Source organism: Triticum urartu, chromosome 4A (genome assembly GCF_056163025.1).
Source record: "Triticum urartu cultivar PI428250 chromosome 4A, HENAU_Tu73, whole genome shotgun sequence".
Classification (NCBI taxonomy): domain Eukaryota; kingdom Viridiplantae; phylum Streptophyta; class Magnoliopsida; order Poales; family Poaceae; genus Triticum; species Triticum urartu.
In genome coordinates, this window is record NC_141876.1 from 291545234 (window position 1) to 291559155 (window position 13922).

At 46.1% G+C, this 13922-nt stretch overlaps 1 pseudogene; it reads left to right on the forward strand.

Moving 5' to 3' along the window:
• Nucleotides 1-9622: 9622 nt before the first annotated feature.
• The window catches only part of LOC147975623 (uncharacterized), a 99242-nt pseudogene continuing 94942 nt past the window's right edge, over nt 9623-13922 (forward strand).

A 13922-nucleotide genomic window follows, 5' to 3' on the forward strand; every position in this document is an offset into this window, starting at 1 on the left:
TTGCATGCCGAGCCGTCTCGATGATGTCGGTGCAGATGTCCGGCTCAGGGCCCGGTTCGCCGATCTTGCCAATGAAGATGTGTATTCCGCCAAAGGGGACCCGATACCTGTACTCGATCGAGCCGGCCTCGGGCCCCCAACCTGCATCGTCGATGTAGAGCTTGCTGCAACGACTCTTGGTCATCCGACCCACAGCGTATCCCTTGAGTCCTTCGAAGCTGCCCTTCAAGAACTTGAAACCATCGTGCGATAGCCCCACGGTGGGCGCCAACTATTGTGTTTTTGTCACGACAGATGTCCTAGTGAGAGGACTTAGTCGTGGAGCCATCGCGACGGGTTAGCTTAAAGGGGTTAAAGCGGAACAAGGGACGCAAGGAATTATACTGGTTCGGCCCCTTACGATGAAGGTAAAAGCCTACTCCAGTTGTGATGGAATTGCTAGGGTTTGGATGACCAGTGAGCGAATCCGCTTTGCCTGGCTCTCGAGTTATTGTTTGTTGTCCCTAAACTACCGCCTGGTCGTCCCTTTATATACACAGGTTGACACCTAAAGGTTTACAGAATCCCGAGGCCGGCTCATAGACGTGCCCGGCTTGGTTTCTACCTTTCCTTGTCTTACAACATAAGTTACATATCATATGGCGGTTTAAGTCTACGTGCCCTAATCCACCTTTGGGCCCTGGGCCTTCATATTAGATCTCCTGCGGTAAAGCACCATACTTCTTGTCTTCATGGGCCTTAAACATAACTAACTCATTGTGGGCATAACCCGGCCCCTCATGGCCGGTTTATACTTAGTAGTAATATCCCCAAAGTGTGTTATTTGGTGCAGAGGATTTTCCCACTTTTTTCTTCTCTTACTGAAGATTACTTCCCACAAACGCTGCAGTCTGAAGGTATATGCGGATTTTACGTTTCTGAGTTGAGTCATACATGTTTTACTGCAAATCATGATGGCGCACTTATTTGTCGTCCAAATTCCAAAATATTCCTCTATACTTACCTTTGTGTAAGTGTTCCATGTATATTTTAGGTAAAAGATCATATGCTACGGATGCACAAATAGATTATTCTGGAGTTTCTTTTGTTTGGTCAATGGAAAATCACTAAAACCAAATAGTATTCTAGAAATTATGAACGTATTTTTGCAGGGACCGAAATTATGAACAATATACTCTCTTAAGGCAATGATTTAACTTTGTTGAACATTCACGTGCTACTTTTTACCCATTTTATTTCCTTACCAACACTAAAGAGTTCCCGGTGTCACAAGCCTCTCAAAATATCATGAGGATAGGAGTGTGTACCGACTATCTAGGTACATACCAGAGATCCCAAAATATGCGAGTTACATGTATCTTCTCTAAACAACAGGAGTATCGTCGTGGTATCTACATGTTGCTTTTGTCTTGATTTTCAGTTTCCTTTCAATGATTATTATGTGTTAATATTTAGAGTTTCTTCAACATGTATGCATACCGCTACGGACTTTCGTCAGTGTTGCCTACTATGAGGAAAATGAAGCAAGGTAAACGTATTTTTTACTACCACACCTATATACACGGTATCAAATTATATTTTCTTATACCCCTATTTCTTTAATAGATTTAGCTTGGCACCTTTTGATGCCATTTTTGTATATTTAATGCATCCGTCAGTGGATTAGTTTCTTAATTCTTTTTGTAGAACTATTTTATCCAATCCATAATGTTAGACATATTTAGAAGGTAAATAATTGTTATTCTATCAAACTAATGATATTTGTTTACCTTTGACTAATGCCATTTGTTACCTCCTACACTGTGGGATGGATCAAAGTTAATGTACACGGAGTTTTGATTGAGATTACACATAGTCAAGGCTTGGGTTATAGCTTTTGGGGCGATGGTTTAGTTGTAGCTTGGAAGTTTTCTTCTATTGCAAAAGGATCATAGGTGTGGTAGTAGTTACAGGATTGGGAAATATGTGTAATCTGGAATAAAGGAAGTGATGGGCCATGCAAAATGTGTCGTGACTTTCGGCCTTCAAAGGTTAAAATGTGTCGTGATTGCACAATTTGTATGCGGTAAGCGCGCTCATTATACCTGGGGGCTTCTTATACAGAAGCTTAATCTAATTATGATCCGGGCTCTATGCCTACCGCACATGTGTTATTTTTACACATGCACCTTTTCTTTGCCATTATATGCATCAATATGACTTAAGTTTTGGCCAAGCTGGGTTGCCTGGCTCTTGTGTTTATGCCCTACGTTCCCATTAATTCGGCTAGGGTAAAAGGGGAGCAACTCTGCGATTGTTACTGCCGGGTCAGCCGGACGTGTACCTCAGACTGGGTGAAGCCGAAAGCTAGCGTTCTTAAGGGAATATTCGGTCAGAGAACAAAGGATGACCTTTTTACTTATTAGAATACATACCCCCAGATGTTTATATCCTGCGTCTCTTGTCACAGTTCGGACATGCACATTAATGCATGCGTACCCAGGGAAAAAGGAACCCTTAACGGAACTATTCTCCCTGGAAGATGTTTCTTACTATCCATGTAATATAACATAACTAGTTGGGTACTTGTCTGTTCAAGCACTTATGACCCCTATGCCTGGTTTCCACGCGTACCCCGGTTTTTACATAACTAAGTGGGTATTCGGATACACTCCGGACTGTCGGGTCCGGAGGTCGAAGCGAAAAGGTCCGCCATGACAAATGATTTACAATCCGGCTAGGGACAATATATGTCACTCGAAGTACACAGTCACTTAGACTGACTAAATTCTTCTTCTATACCATCCAATAGGTTGTCTAGCCTACAATCCTGTTGGGAATACTTTGCAGCTAATTTCACCTGGTCATACACCAAGCTGACAGGGATCTCTTTCCCGTCAGGCCCTACAGGTCCGACCTCGGCCATATGGTTCGGGTGAGCCTTGGTATATCGGGTCTTCACCATGGCCCAGGCTTCCCTCGCACCTTGTCGACAGGCAGATATCTTCCATAATCGGAAGCGCCGCTGCGCTCCCTTGAGTATCTCTACAAGCTCCCCCATGCCTCCTGGCAGGGAGGCGGATGGCCACAAGGCCTGGGCAAGGTCCTGCATCACCTGCCGAACTTGTTCGTGCAGTCGTGAGAGCTCTGGCAGAAGATCTCCCGCAGACCCGGGCATCTCCTCTCCGGGACGGCCCGTCAGCATACCTACAGATATAGCTCTGTTAGCTGGTTTCTTCGCCGAACTCTATAGAAGTTCGCTCAAGCACTTACTGAAAATACCGCATCGAAGCCTTTTATTCTCCTTTACGGAGTCAGCCAGCTAGGCCCGAACATCTTTTAGTTCAACATCCAGCCGGGTATTGGCATCTTGGAGATCGTTTTTCTCCCGCCTTACTTGTGTAAGCACGCACTCGCCAGCCTTCAGCTGTCGTTGAGCATGTTGCTCCTCCGGATTCACTCCGGGATCATCTGCATAATCTATTGATTAGATTAGCATGCAAGCCAAATATTAACTGGTACATCTCGTTCTTTTTTATAGGAACAAGTGTTACCAGATGGGGCCTTCTGGGACTCCTCCATTTTGGCAACTGCGGCCTGTAGCTGGGCTTTGCACTCCTCCAGCTCTTGAGACAACTAGGTATTCTTCTCGATAAGAACCTATGCAAATAATGATCCTTAAATCAGTTGTGCCAACTGTTTCAAGTCTCAAGGGCTACTGGTATATATATAATTAACAGATTTTCTTACCCGTATATCCTTTACATACTGGTCCGTGGCTCTGGCAAGACCATTTGGAGCAGCTCGGATGTACGCGTCCCCCGAGTTGAAGGCATCAAACGCCTCTTCAGAAAAACCGGGGTCGCGGAGTACAGCCCGGCGAACGCCTGTGCTTCATGGCACTCTCCACTTTGGAATTTGTGGCAGACAGCCTATCCGCATCCTCGGTAGGAGGAATATCCGGTGTTGTCCCCATGTTAGCATCTGCCTCCAAGTCTGGCTCTGGAGCCCGGCTGGTGGAGGCATGGCCGGCAGGCTCTCCGGATACGGTCCGACAAGCATTTTTCCTGGTTTTAACCACAGACGTTATTATATTTTAAAGACAATAACCACGGAGCAGGGTTCTTTTTCATACGTCTGCGACGGCATCTCAGTCCTGACCGCCTTCCTTTTAATCCTACCTGGTTTCGGTGCCCCTTGTTGGTGAGTCACTGCGGGTTCGGCATGGTGTCCCGAGGGCCTTCCCTGCAGGACACCATACGTGTGCGGTGGGTGAAGTGTGAAAAAGGGGATCCTTCTCAGAAGTTGGGACTCCGGTTTTACTTACATGCGATGCAGGGAGCAGTCCAGGATAATCGGCGGTGATGGCCACCAAGGCACCATTGCAGCTTAACTGATAAAACGTCATGTCGATGAGCTCCACGAATATGTCCGGATCTTCTTCGAGTCCGGGATCGAGGGCCCGATTAGGGTCCTCTGGCTGTGGAGACGGGCTGTGAATCTCCCTCACAGCCTTTCGTAGTTCCTACTATGAAATAGCAAGGTAAATATTTATGGCAAAGAAAGCGGGAAGGTTTGGAGTAAAAAGCAGCAGCTCACCCAGTTTGGGGGGTTGTACATGGAGAATCCATCCCGTAGCTTAATACGGATGAAGTCCTCTTCCTCTCCCTTATATAAATCAGGCAGTATTTTTGCCAGAGCAGCGGCGGATTCCGGACCTTTACGTCCGCAGCGGGTGGCATCGTCTTCTCCATTGAAGTGCCACATGGGTTGTCCCCGATATTGAAGTGGTTGCACCCCCCCATTATACATATTGACATAACCTTGATTTTTGTCAGTCCTGATTCGGCCAGTGTCTTTATCCGGCTCATCAGGTAAAGGACCTCTCTGTTATCTTCCTCCTGGGGGCTCCGAGGGCGCCAGCTACGACGTTTCTTCAAAGGGGCGTTGTTGAACTCAGGAAGGCCCATCCGAATAGGGTCCGGGAGGGGAATGTCCTCCATGTAAAACCACTCCAAAGACCAGTCTTCGGATGTCTTCTTCGGAGTACCGGACAGGTATCGGGTCCCGGCGATGCGCCATATTTCGGCTCCGCCCACTTGAAATATTGACCCCTTCTGTGTACGGGGCACGAGGCAGAATAGCCTCTGCCATAGCTCAAAATGAGCTTCACAGCCTAGAAACAGCTCACAAAGGGCAACATAGCCTGCGATGTGTAATATGGAGGCGGGAGTAAAGTTATGCTGCTGGAGGCCATAGAACTCCAGGAGCCCGCGGAGGAATGGATGGATTGGGAATCCGAGTCCCCTCAATAAATAAGAGACGAGGCATACCCGCTCCCCCGTGGATGGGTTGGGAAAGCTTTCCGCTTGCTCCCCGCCATTATAAGTGGCTAGTCCGGCTCGGACGGGGACCATGTACGCAGGAGGGAGAAATCCCTGGGTCTGCAACTCTACTAGTTGGCTATGGGGAACAAAACACTTCTCCCAACTACCTGGCTTAGGGCTACGGGGGCGAGAGGAGGAGCTGCGGTAGCCGGCCATGATGGGATGTATTTTTCCGGGCACGCTCTGATGGATACTCGCTGTGGGAAGGTGGTGTGATCTAGATCTGAAGATCCCCAACTGTTTAAATAGACGATTCACCTACCTGGTTAGGGTGGTAAAAGTAAAAACACCCCGACCTCTCGCATTCGCTCGACACATGGAAGATAGCCATTATTAAGGCACAGAAGCCGAGGAGTGCAACATTCATGGGAGGCCGGACACAACTCATTACGACAGGTACTCAGGATTTGGAGGAGAACCCTCCTTGCAATGCCGAAGACAATCTGCGTGCCGGACTCATCGTCATTGAAGCCTGGTTCGGGGGCTACTGAGGGAGTCCTAGATTAGGGGGTCCTCGGACAGCCGGACTATATACTTTGGCCAAACTGTTGGACTATGAAGATACAAGATTGAAGACTTCGTCCCGTGTCCGGATGGGACTCTCCTTTGCATGGGAGGCGAGCTTGACGATTCGGATATGTAGATCTCCTCCCTTGTAACCGACTCTGTGTAACCCTAGCCCCTCCGGTGTCTATATAAACCGGAGGGTTTTAGTCTGTAGGACAACAACAATCATACCATAGGCTAGCTTCTAGGGTTTAGCCTCTCCGATCTCGTGGTAGATCAACTCTTGTAAAACTCATATCATCAAGATCAATCAAGCAGGAAGTAGGGTATTACCTCCATCGAGAGGGCCCGAACCTGGGTAAACATTGTGTCCCCCGCCTCCTGTTACCATCCTCCTTAGACGCACAATTCGGGACCCCCTACCCGAGATCCGCCGGTTTTGACACCGACAGTAGCCTATATATTATTGTTGTAAAATAATTTTTTTATTCATTGTTTCGCTAATCCTTTTAAAAGAGAATTTGTGGAGTAAAGCGCTAATTTTATGCAATATTTCCCGCAGCAACGCGCGGGCAATCATCTAGTTTAATAAATAGCCTGGCCCTTGCAAATAGGCCTGGTCGTCCGGTAGAAACCGAAAATTCGGTTTTTACCATTCGTTTTTTCTTCTTCTAAATTTGGTTAGTAAAACAAGAAACCAAAAATAGCAAGCAAAAACAGCTAACCGACATCTCGGTTAACCGAAAATTCGGTACGGTATTCGGTTTTATACCGAAATTCATGCTTTTTTGCTTTTAGTATTCGTGATCTGCGTGCAGCCGTGACACCCTCTTATAGGAAAAAATGCCCGCCACATCTCCTCAAGCGGGTGAGGTGGGACTAAAGGAGACAAATACCTCCTGTTCTCCTGCCCGCACGCGCAGGCACACCGCCCACGTGAGCTGGGGCTGGGCCTTGCATCCTTGCATGCATTTGTCAGGGAGGCCCACGTTTTTCCTTTGTTTATTCATGCACGATGCGGTTGCTTGCTTAAAGCTTAAGCGATTGTGGGCGCGGCCTCATAAAAAAAGAAACGATCGTGGCGCGTGACTCTCTGTGTCGTTGGCTGCGCTGCTACGCCTGCTTTTACATTTGTTCGGTGTTTCTTCGATTAACCATATTTAAAATCGAACCCACCGATGTCTATTCGGTTAGTAGACAAGATAACCGAATTTTTCTGTGACAGTAGAGAAAACCAAAAATTTGGTTTATTTGGTTTCGGTTTCGGTTCGGTCTTCGGTCATCGGTTTTTATGCCCACCCCGACTTGCAAAACACTCTTATATGACGGAGGGAGTACTTTCTAGTCAAGTCAGGTCGCGGCATCAAAGGAGGTGAAAGCAGTGTCAAATTTATGCGGGTAGGGAGATGACACGAGCTTGCCCGCGAGTAGAGAGAAATTGAGTCGCCGACCGTCGAATCGCTGGTTCTGTTTGTACTTTTCATCTTGCTAAGTTTGCAGGAATTCCACATCACCTACAACACATACAAAGACAAAGAAAACAGATAAAAACTAACAAAGAATAAAGATTAGACGCCGATAATTGCCGAAAGTTCGGTCTGGGACACTCTCGCCCGAAATGAATGGTTCGATAGCGATGATTTTTGGACCGGACGAAAACGTTCGCTCTGTGAGGAAACTCCTAGCGAGCGAACTCAATCCTGTCGAGTGTTCGCCCTAGGAGTCCAGCGCAACCACCTATTTGGCCCACATGCCTAGTTAAAAGAGTTATTTTCAAGGGGAAATACCAGAAACAAAAAAAGAATAAGAAAAAGGAACAAAGTACATAAAATTACAGTTTTCACCTTGTGAATGTGTATAAAAAATTGCGATGTTACAACTTTGAAAACTAACATCCTCTAGTATATAAATTTACAAACATATATTCAAATGGGATGATGGTAAATTCAACCAGAAAAAAACATGACAAAAAATGACTGCCGTGGTAGACTAATTTGCCATGTGTGTTGAACATTAAAAAACCACATAGTTGCCAAACCGAGCATTAATTTTAATTGCCACAGTTTTTGCATAAAAGGAAAATAATTGGAGCTGACATGTGACCATAAAATACAATTTTAAAAGTTGCCCATGTGTGTACAACAAAAATTCCATAGAGTTGCCAGTGAGCATGAAGAAATGTTCTAAATTTTTCCATGTTTCAAGAAAAGTGTTTCAAAAAATGCCAAGTGACTATATAATTATTTCTCAGAATCTCTCGTGAGTTGAGAACAAAATATCATAGAGTTTTCCATGTGGTGATCAATTTTTTGTAATACAATTTGCAATGATTTTGAATTTGTTTTCACTACAGTTGCCATGTTGAACTGATTGAAATAGTATATACACAAAATAATGCCCTAGGTAAAATTGAATTTTCCATGCTATGTATAATAAAAATGCCATGATGCAAACGAAAAGAACTTGCCATCGTTACGAAAATAAATTTGCCATGGGTCCATGAAAAACTAAAGTAGCCATGCGTGTGAAAAACAATAGCCATCTCTTTGAAAATAAATTTGCCATGATTTTCGGTAAAATAAAATTTTCCATTGTCCATTAAGAAAATAAAAATTGCCATGTATTTTGAATACAAAATTGACGTGGTTGAGTGATTTTCAGATTGCCATGGCCTAAGAAATTAAAGAAAAATTTAATTCATGGAAAAATATAGACGAAATAATTGTGCATGGCATTTTTTGAATTTTTTGCTCTCTAGCTGATGGCAAATTCATAGAAGACAGAACTACATCGACACGACATTTAAAAAAAATGTTATAAACATAGTTCATTGACATGACAAAAACCAAATCTCTAAATCATTGCTAATGATCCAAATAACATTGACATGGCTATGAAAAAAAGAATGATTTCTATAATGACAAAATTTGTAAGTTGATTATAATGCAAAAAAAAGAACATGTAAAGCGTCATAAGCTCATGGCAAAAAAGTAGTAATTTCCATGGCAATCTTGTGGACTATGAAAATTGGGTGAAAATTGCCACGGTCCAGTAAAGAATAAGTTTGCCATAATCCAACCAAAAAAATTACCATGGTCCATAAAGTGAAAAATTGCCATGGTATAAGGAGAAAAAAGTTTGCCATTATCCCCAAAAAACTACCATGGTACATAAAGCAAATTTGCCGTAGTCCATAATTAAAAAAGTTTGACATCATCTTGAAAAAATAAACTTGCATGGACATTAAAGTGAATTTGCTGTGGGACATCTAGTGAATTTACCATGGCAAAATCACTAAAAAAAGTTTGACATCGTCGTGAAAAAATAAACTTGCCATGGGCATTAAAGTGAATTTGCCGTGGAACATCTAGTGAATTCGCCATGGCAAATTAACCAACAATTTTTGCCATGGGGTAAACAAGTTTGACATTGCCGCAAAATGGACAGTGAGGGCTTACCCTGTGTTTTCCTGTGTAGATTGAGGTCGCTCTAGTTGTTGGAAACGTGACATGCACCCGCACCCATGTGTGCAACGAGGTGGGCCGAGTCTACGGCGCCCACGCTCCCACGCACGTCGCCTCCGCCCACATGGCCACTCTCGGCCTTATATTCAGTTTCTGTTGTAACGATAGGCCACGACCCCTTGTGAGCATCAGTGTATATAAACACTTGTAACCTGCGATGATGAATATACAGAGAGTTCATCTATCTTACTTGGTACCAGAGCTTTTCTCGATCCTCCTTCCGCCATGAGTATCCGTCGCCCCCGTCGCCACACTCGCTCGTTCGGGGACGCCGACACCGTCTTCATCCTGCCGGAAGTCGCCCCCAACCCCGCGCCGGCCACTCTGGCTGCTGCTCAGCCAGTGTTGCCCGCCGCCCTGGCGCCCCTGTCGCCGAACGCCCGTGCTCTGCGCTGGGCTCCTGCTGCTCCCGTGGTGCCACCCATGGTGTAGCCCCTCCGTGCCGTTCGCCCTCGCGCCGAAGCCCTCGCGATCCGGCCACCCCAGGTTCCCCCTGCACCTCTACCATCGATGCACCACATTAACATCGTTTCGTACATCCCCTTCAAGCTCTCCCTTGACTCTGGAAATTACTCCAAGTGGTGCCACCTCTTCCGGTACATGTTGTGCAAGTATCGTGTCGAGGAGCATGTCCTAGAGGAGGCCGAGCCGCTGCACGAGGACGCCACTTGGCACAATGACGACATCCCGATCGTCCTGTGGGTGTACGGGACAATCTCCGTCGAGCTCTACGAGACCATCCAGACGCCAGAGGCCCCGACCTTCCACCTCTGGCAACAGCTCGAGATCTTATTCCGTGACAAAGCCGCCGGCCGCGCCATTCACATCGGTGCCGACTTCCGCGCGATGGTGCATGGTGACATGACAATCGCCCAGTATTGTCGCCACCTCTAGCATATCTCCTCCGCCATGGCCGACATGGGCGAACCGGTCATGGATCGGTCGCTCACCCCACAGCTCATCTGCGTCCTTAGCCGCCGCTTCCACGTCATGGCCACTCTTCTCCCGATGCAGCAGCCATTCCTGACCTTCATCCAGGCGCGGTCGCGCTTGCTCTTGGAGGAGATCGGCTTCACCGAGTGGGGGCAGGCCGCGAGCGCCACGGCGCTCGCCGTCAGGCATGGCGGGTCCTCCTCGTCCAGCGGAGCGTTTGGAGATCACGCGCCTCCTCCATCTCTGTCTGGTAAGGGCAAGTCTCCTGCCACCGGCGGGGGTTCGGGAAGTCCCTCTGGCGGGGGTTCGGGCGATCGCCAGTGCGGTGGGTGCGGACGTGGGCACGGGCGCGGTCGTGGTCACCCCGAGGCCTCCAGCTCCAATGGAGGGCGTAGCCAGCCAGCGCAGTAGCCCTGGATGGGGTACTTCGCGCCCTTCGGTGCCCCGCTGCCCACGCCGCAGTAGTGGTGTGCGCCCTGGACTCCGCCCAACGCCGTAGGTGTACTTGGCCCTCGTCCCGCCGCCCCGCACCACGCCTACCCCGTCATCGATTCGCCCTCCGCCTCCCCATAGTACGAGCAGCAGGCGCTCCTGCCCCAGTTCGCCAACTTGCACCTGCAGCAGCTGCCCTCCGGGTCCGAGTGGTACATGGACACAAGAGCCACCTCGCACATAGCCGGGACGTCAGGTACCCTCACCACTGTCTCCCGTACCTCGCATTATCCATCTAGCATAACTGTCGGCAATGGTTCTGTACTCCCTGTTGTTTCCTGCGGCTCTACTTCCCTCCCTCCCTTTCATCTCAATGCAATACTCATCTCCCCCGGCATCATACAAAACTTTATTTCTGTCGTCATTTTACCCGTGACAATTGGTATTGTGGCTTTTGACCCGTTTGGCTTCTCTGTGAAGGACATGGCAACGGGGAAGGTGCTTGATACGTCCATTTTGCATCATGCTTTTATATCGATATATATATATATTATATTATGGGCTGTTATTTCACATTATGTCACAATACTTATGGCTATTCTCTCTTATTTTACAAGGTTTACATAAGGAGGGAGAATGCCGGCAGCTGGAATTCTAGGCCGGAAAAGGAGCAAATATTAGAGACCTATTCTGCACAACTCCAAAAGTCCTGAAACTCCACGGAACACCTTATAATAAATAATGAAAAATCCTCGCCAAAGATGAAGACCAGGGGGCCCACACCCTTCTCACGAGGGTGGAGGGCGCCCCCTAGGGCGCGCCCCCTGCCTCGTGGGCCCCCTCGTGGCTCTCTGATGACCATCTTCTCCTATATGAAGTCTTCCTCGAGAAAAAAAAGAAGCAACCTTTAGGGACGAAACTCCGCCGCCACGAGGCGGAACCTTGGCGGATCCAATCTAGAGCTCCGGCAGAGCTGTTTTGCTGGGGAAACTTCCCTCCCGGAGGGGGAAATCATCGCCATCATCATCACCAACGCTCCTCTCATCGGGAGAGGGCAATCTCCATCAACATCTTCATCAGCATCATCTCATCTCAAAACCCTAGTTCATCTCTTGTATCCGATTCTTGTCTTCAAGTCTGGGATTGGTGCTAGTAGGTTGCTAGTAGTGTTAATTACTCCTTGTAGTTGATGCTAGTTGGTTTAATTGGTGGAAGATCATATGTTCAGATCCTTTATGCATATTAGTACCCCTCTGATTATGAACATGTTTATGCTTTGTGAGTAGTTACGTTTGCTCCTGAGGACAAGGGAGAAGTCTTGCTATTAGTAGTCATGTGAATTTGGTATTCGTTCGATATTTTGATGAGATGTATGTTGTCTAGCCTCTAGTGGTGTTATGTGAACGTCGACTACATAACACTTCACCATTATTTGGGCCTAGATGAAGGCATTGGGAAGTAATAAGTAGATGATGGGTTGCTAGAGTGACAGAAGCTTAAACCCTAGTTTATGCGTTGCTTCGTAAGGGGCTGATTTGGATCCATATGTTTCATGCTATGGTTAGGTTTACCTTAATACTTTTGTTGTAGTTGCGGATGCTTGCAATAGAGGTTAATCATAAGTGTGATGCTTGTTCAAGTAAGAACAGCACCCAAGCACCGGTCCACCCACATATCAAATTATCAAAGTACCGAACGCGAATCATATGAACGTGATGAAAACTAGCTTGATGATATTCGCATGTGTCCTCAGGAGTGCTTTTCCTTATATAAGAGTTTGTCCAGGCTTGTCCTTTGCTACAAAAAGGATTGGGCCACCTTGCTGCACTTTATTTACTTTTGTTACTTGTCGCTCGTTACAAATTATCTCATTATAAAACTATCTGTTACCACTTATTTCAGTACTTGCAGAGAATACCTTGCTAAAAACCGTTTATCATTTCCTCCCGCTCCTCGTTGGGTTCAACACTCTTACTTATCGAAAGGACTACGATAGATCCTCTATACTTGTGGGTCACCAAGACTCTTTTTTGGCGCCGTTGCCGGGGAGTGAAGCGCCTTTGGTAGGTGGAATTTGGTAAGGAAAAATTTATATAGTGTGCTGAAATTTACTGTCACTTGTTACTATGGAAAGTAATCCTCTGAGGGGCTTGTTCGGGGTATCTTCACCCCGACCAGTAGAGCAAAGAGTTGCTCCTCAACCCACTGAACCTATTGAAAATGAAATTCCTTATGAGTATCCTTCGAGTATAATAGAAAAAATGCTAGCTAATCCTTTACCGGAGATGGAACAAAGCATCCTGATGAACACCTAATATATGTGGATGAAGTTTGTGGATTATTTAAGCTTGCAGGTATTTCCGATGATGTTGCTAAGAAGAAGGTCTTCCCTTTATCTTTGAAGGGAGACGCATTGACATGGTATAGGCTATGTGATGATATGGGATCATGGAACTATAGAAGATTGAAATGGGAATTTCATCAAAAGTATTACCCTATGCATCTTGTTCATCGTGATCGCAATTATATATATAATTTTTGGCCTCACGAAGGAGAAAGCATTGCTCAAGCTTGGGGGAGGCTTAAATCAGTGTTATATTCATGCCCCAATCATGAGCTTCCAAGAGAAACTATTCTTCAAAAATTTTATGCTCGCCTTTCTGATAACAATCGCACCATGCTTGATACTTCTTGTGCTGGCTCTTTTATGATGAAGACTATTGAATTCAAATGGGATTTATTGGATAGAATTAAACGCAACTCTGAAGATTGGGACCTCGACAATGGTAAGGAGTCAGGTATGACACCTAAGTTTGATTGTGTTAAATCTTTCATGGATACCGATGTTTTCCGTAAGTTTAGCACTAAATATGGACTTGATTCTGAGATAGTAGCTTCTTTCTGTGAATCTTTTTCTACTTATGTTAATCTCCCTAAGGAGAAGTGGTTTAAATATCATCCTCCCATAGAAGTAAAAGTAGATGGACCTATTAAAGTTGAAGAAAAGACTGTCACTTATAATGATCCTATTGTTCCTACTTCTTATGTTGAGAAACCACCTTTCCCTGTTAGGATAAAGGATCATGCTAAAGCTTCAACTGTAGTTCGTAAAAGCAATATTAAAACATATACACCTCCTGAGCAAGTTAAAGTTGAACCT